At 37.1% G+C, this 6,461-nt stretch overlaps 1 protein-coding gene across 1 annotated transcript in view; it reads left to right on the top strand.

Annotated features, from left to right (window-relative positions):
- The first annotated feature begins 2,343 nt into the window (after window positions 1-2,343).
- Window positions 2,344-6,461, top strand: part of LOC121874248 — a 29,612-nt gene continuing 25,494 nt past the window's right edge. Inside the window, exon 1 of the mRNA XM_042378334.1 lies at window positions 2,344-2,571. The gene's annotated coding sequence lies outside the window, so the exon portion shown is untranslated. The remainder of the gene's footprint in view (window positions 2,572-6,461) is intronic.

Raw genomic sequence — 6,461 nt, 5'->3', positions numbered from 1 at the left:
ATTTGTTATTGATAGTTGAAAACATTATTGATATTAATTACAATACATTTGATACAGTCCATTAAGTGTATCAATGAATTTAAATACTGTATTACAGTACTTCAATTGTCACTTTTCATTTTAAAATTATTTGTTTTAGAAAATAATAACAAAACCATATTGACTGACTTAATATTGTTTAATTATGGCCAAAGATATACTGTACTGTATTCTCATTTGTAACAAAAATGTTCCCAGTGCTAAGAAATTTCCATTTATTACAGTACAGTACAGTATAGAGCTTGTGACTTTTTAGTTTATTTACTAAATGAATCTAATGTACTAAATTTCAGGTTTTCTGTATTATACATGAGAAATACATGTACTGTAGTTATTAATCACTACTTGACTTTCATTTAACCCCTTGTGTAAGGCTTCCCCTCTGATCTGAATAATGGTGTCTGGCTTTAACCAAATAAAATATTAACAGTGGTAACCATGTAGTGAAGGGGTTAATCCCTCAGACCTTTATTTAACACTTTCAGGTTCCCACAGGGTGCACATTTTGAGACTTGAACCATGAAAATCAAGTTATAATACATTTTTTCAAGTTTTTGAAGTTAATGCCAATATTTTCGTCATTGGAACATTATCTGGAGATTTTTTGGAGGACCAAATATTCGTCAATGGCCTGCCAAAGTGTTGATATATTTTTACACTGAAGCAGCACATATTCACTCCTGTGATATAAAGTAATGAACAAATATCATATACCTATACTGTAGTAATGAACGAGTGTTATACAGTAATGAACGAGTGGTATAAATTAATGAACAAGTGTTATAAAGTAATGAGCGTGTGTTATAAAGTAATGAACGAGTGTTATAAAGTAATAAACAAACGTTATAAAGTAATGAATGTGTCTGATAAAGAAATGAACAAGTGTTATAAAGGTGAAGGATTTTGACAACCCTACTGAGACGATAGGAATCGCAGTGTTCATTCTGAAATTCATCGACCCCCCCCCCCCCAGGTAGAGAAGGTATTAAGAAGCATAGCTATCTTGTGTAAAATTTGAGCCTCCAGTGACTATGTAAAAGAAATGTAACTCATCTATGTATGTATAATGTTCAAGTAAATTATTTAGTATTAAAAGTAAAAATGTAATTAAACAATAGACTTTCATAATTATTGAATCGTAAAGTTATTTTGGGACATTTCTGTAAAACGTTGACCTACAGTATACAATAGTCGTTCAATGTAATTTGTGTAATTGTATGTTCTATAGGTATTATTTAAATTTCTCTCATTGTAAATCACTGTAGTAAATCACTGTAGGTGCGCGTGATCTAGGTATATGCTGATAACCACAAGGAAAGAAGAAAACACAAAGTTCCCAAGCGCTTTCGTGTAATTCACATCTTCAGGGGTGAGTACAGACTAAAGAGAAGTACAAAACAAGGTGTATATATACAGAGGAGGGTGAGATCAGGTCCACAATGGTCAGGTATTAGGTAATGACCCTACTAATCTTTAAATAGCACCGCAACGGTCGGTAGTCAGGTCAGAGGTCACCAAACTTAACTATATACGTATTTGAAAGACTTTAAAGTAGGAAATATATAATTAAGACAAGGTAATTTAACTTATTTATGGTAATTAATGTATTTAACGAAGTATTATAAAACATTTTATTGAACAAAAAAATAATAATGGAAGATATTTTATTGAAAACTACCGACTAACGACTTATCTAATTTGGTATTGTCATGCAGGCAAGCACAGGTCAGAAAGTAAAGAAAAATAACCGGAAAATTTCATTTTAATACCTGTCAGGAATTAAGGAATAGTGGTTTACGCTTATAAATTGGTGGTAGAAACTGCAAATCCCATTCTGATAAGCAAAGTAAAAATACGAGACCCTCTCCATTAGTTAATAATTTTACCAATGCTACACTGTCAAAACTCTGAACGATTGATTAAAGAAATTTCCATTGGACGGTAAGGTGAGACTCGGGAGTAGGTACTGCACTGTAAATTAGGCTGAAACACACTGCTCCCATTAGAAGACTGAACTATATCTTTACTGTATTAATAATGACTACTCAGACTACTTTACCTGACCGTGTGGGGGTGGAGATGTACCGGCGTAGAAGTATTTCTGGGCTAGTGAAATATTTTGTCAGTCAATCAAGAGTTGGGATCATCATACAGCACGCCATGTAATTAATGCAGGGTAATGTAATACAATACAGAAATATAACTATGAGTATAAAGCTAATAAGTTATAGGTGTAGATATATAACAGGGAAGGGGTAGGAATGTAACAGGTAGGTGCGGGGTTCCACTGACCGAGTGGCGTCTTGATCAGTGTGTTCGCGAACTGAGGTAGAGTATAGGCTACACGACCTTCCTCTTGAGGCAGTTTTGTGTCGTCATTTGAGGTCATTTACCAGCGTTATTCTTATGTCGGCTTCTGAAATAGTGAAGAAGGGAAGTTGACCTTCCTTGAGGATTAGTGGACTATTTGATGTAATAAGAGAGAAACTGAGTGATAAACAAGAGCCCAGAAGTGCTGAGAAGAATTTGAAGGTAGGATTTGGCGATCTATCATTTGTTTGTTTTGTTTCTGGAAGTAAAGTTTACATAATGAACCTAAACTTTTGTGCCTAACATAGATTACTCATATACTATGATTGTTAAGAGATGAAACATGTTTTCTGACCATAGAAGGGTATATGTTTCCGACTTGTTACCGACTAAAGACTGGATTTGCATTGTACCTTTTAATGAATGTTTTGTATTTACATATTGCTGTAAAATAATTCTCATTTATTGTGGATATAATAAATGTTATAGACACGGCTTTTACTCCCAGAAGAGTACTATTGATATTATATTTGTATTGTATTAGAACTAACCCTCATAATGGATAAAATCACGGATATGGAAGAAATTAGAGTTTTCTTTATGGAATTAACAATGGAACCCAGATTGTCATGTCATACGATAAACTGGCAAGGTACCACGGTCGTCGATTGTTTGGATTCAACTTACAGCGAGGAAACCGAGCCGAAGTTGTTACCTCAAGTTCCCAGTTCATGTTCCCGATTCCCAGTTCCTATTTCTCAGTGTTATTTTTTTGGGTGTTGGGGGGGGGGGGCTTTAAACGTAAAGGAACAGGTTAAGGAACTGGAACTGGTAGCCAAAAACTGAAAATAAGTAACCAACTTCAACCCGTTAGCGAAGGGAGCTAGGGAGGGGTAGGGGGAGCAAGTCTTGACCACGACCCCGCAACACCTGCTGTGTTCTCTCATGGTTTTGTCTAAAAGTAACAAACCAAAGTAACATCAATATGCTCATGTAAATACTGTCTGTAAAACCTTTAATACTTTAATAACCGGAAACGATGAAAAATAGGTGATTTGAAGAACGTAGTGCTCGATAGGTTGTTTTATAAAGATTAATAATAAATGGAATGAGCTTTAATATAATAAATTTATCCCTCTTGATAATTATACAAATTAAATTTTCGTTGGAAATATAAATTTGTGTGGCGAAAGGAATATATTAGTAGTGCAATAGGCTATAATCTTCATTTCAACGTGCCTATCAAGGAAAGGAATTACAGCAAATATACATCAGTGAATAGGATAACAAAAATTTTCATGAACCCAAATTATCCTGAACATTTGAGGTGAATATGCAGACAAAAGTATTTTAGAACGTGGGATGAGTATTATATATCAGAATTATTTTGGGACACAGGAAATTGCTTTAGGATACGGGATAAATACGTATACACACGAAAGTTTCATGGTACGTTATGCAACAGTTGAGGTAATGAGATATCTATGACCGTGTTCTGGATGTTGAAGATAGGATTGTCACCAGTGGCAACACACCCACTTCATGGCTTGGTACTTTAAACGTGTTGAAATTACTGAAGGGGTGGCCCACCCCTCCTTCAGGTCACCTGAGCGACTGTATCGCGCCTCTCCTTAACACTGCCTGGCGTGGAGAGGGAGGTGACGGTACCAGTCTGTAGCTCTCACTACTGAACGGCTGCACACGTTTATGTACAAATATTTTGTCTTTAAATTTGTCTTCCAAGGTGCAATTCTGATAAGTGAGTTAAAGAGGATGCTGGTTTTCATTGTGTGCGTCTCTAGGAAATCGAAAAATCCCCCCCCCCCTCGCTCTCTCATTCTGGTTTGTTATTGACTGACTAAATGACCTATCAAAATAAAGTTTATATTACATAAAAGGAGATCTAGACAATTACTTAGGTATATGCTGTACATACGCTTTCTGTCGCCGCAACTGTGAAATCATTGAAAGACGATGGAATATCAAACCAGCATTGTGTTGCATTAAAACAAATTTTAATGAAATAAACTTGATCATGATAAGTGAAAACATGAGTATTAAAAATCGGTAGAAGCGTGGGAAAAATACTTAAAATTTGTTTTTGTTTTCATTTTGAAAACGTTTGACAAAACGATGCAAATAATAATAGTTTAGGAAAAATGTAATTAGAATGATCGTGATGCACTTATCTCAAGTGAAATAGAAAAGATGGAAGTGGATCCTATATACAGCATAGACCTGGCGGTCCTTTATGGACAAAATGGTTGCAGCACAACTGCACCGAGAATGCTTTCGGTGTCCCTGGAGATTGTAACTGGCGCTGCACTATCTCGCCTGTACTGCCCCAACCGTAAAGTTAGGTATGTATCCATTTCCGACAAGGACAACTGAATGTGATTTAAAACGAACAGTGAAGGTTTTCTCCCGATATTTCACTGGCCCCATTGAGTTTAAATACGCATTTTGGATCATTCAGTTATTGCATTTTCATTTGACGGTGTTGGTAGCCTCGTCCTAGTTAAGTTATTACAGGTAGTTAATACTGTTTAAGGGAAGGTAAATCAGACTCGTGATAAACAAAAATTAGTTGCAAATATTAAGAGGATAAAACAGCACGTACTGATTACCGATCGTCGAGATTGTGTTTCCGCGTGTGTGTAACATTAGTATTTACAGTGGGAAAAAATAATCACGACCTTGATAACTACAGACGAGTATGTCCATAATCTAGTTGTCAACAAAAGATAAGGGAAAGGGCGTGCAGTAAGCAGGTGATGATGGCACAGTAAAACACTGCAGGTGATGGTGACACAGTAATACACAGCAGGTGATGGTGACAGTAAAACACAGCAGGTGATGGTGACACAGTAAAACACTGCAGGTGATGATGGCACAGCAAAACACAGCAGGTAATGGTGACACAGTAAAACGCAGCAGGTGATGGTGACACAGTAATACATAACAGGTGATGGTGACAGTAAAACACAGCAGGTGATGGTGACACAGTAAAACACAGCAGGTGATGGTGACACAGTAAAACACTGCAGGTGATGGTGACACAGTAATACACAGCAGGTGATGGTGACAGTAAAACACAGCAGGTGATGGTGACACAGTAAAACACTGCAGGTGATGATGGCACAGCAAAACACAGCAGGTAATGGTGACACAGTAAAACGCAGCAGGTGATGGTGACACAGTAATACATAACAGGTGATGGTGACAGTAAAACACAGCAGGTGATGGTGACACAGTAAAACACAGCAGGTGATGGTGGCACAGTAAAACACAGCAGGTGATGGTGGCACAGTAAAACACAGCAGGTGATGGTGACACAGCAAAACACAGGAGGGGTTGGCAGTACTCTCCCCCCCCTCCCTCCCTGATCGTCGGTGGTTTGTAATGTGTGTTCAAAACAGACTTTCTCCGGTTTTTAAATTTTAAAGAAAGCGCCAGCCTTGGTAACCATGATAACACGTGAGTGAAAATACTGTTCTCTCATCACTCTAAATTGAACTATCATCTAGGTTGAGTTCTGTCATGTAGAGCAGTCCTCGGGTGTACACGTCTTAAGTCGGACAATTGTTACTTTAGAAAGCCGTTGCCACAAGATACAGTAATATTAAAATTCACGTATAGTTCCTGGAGCTGCTGGAATATACTGTAGTCTCATTGTGATATTCTCAACAATAACTATTGTTAAGATGCGGAAAATGTTCTTATCATTCACGAATTAATGCATGAACTCAATTCATGAAAAGATGATAATCTGTCTTTTGTCAGCATGGCGGAACCCCCAGAGAGGATGAGCCTCAACGACCGAAGTCTGGCTACAACACTGTAATACTTAGACTCTTGTCAAATATATTAGTTTTATAACTACCAAAAATATTTGTAACTACAGCCTAGGGGCTGTCCTATAGCCTTCACGGGGATCATTTTGTTTGCGGTGTTATGCCGAAGCATAATTTCGTATTATAATTTTGTATACTCGGTGTTTTGATTGTTTTCTGCCCCAAGCAGTAGTTTTGTGGCAAATTTAGGGAGATTCCCTTGTATTCTCCTTTAACACTTTTACAGCTTAGGACTCAAATTCGCCGCAAACAGAGAGA

Source organism: Homarus americanus, unplaced genomic scaffold (assembly GCF_018991925.1).
Source record: "Homarus americanus isolate GMGI-L3 unplaced genomic scaffold, GMGI_Hamer_2.0 scaffold49667, whole genome shotgun sequence".
Lineage (NCBI taxonomy): Eukaryota > Metazoa > Arthropoda > Malacostraca > Decapoda > Nephropidae > Homarus > Homarus americanus.
This window is presented reverse-complemented; position numbering and strand designations above follow the sequence as displayed.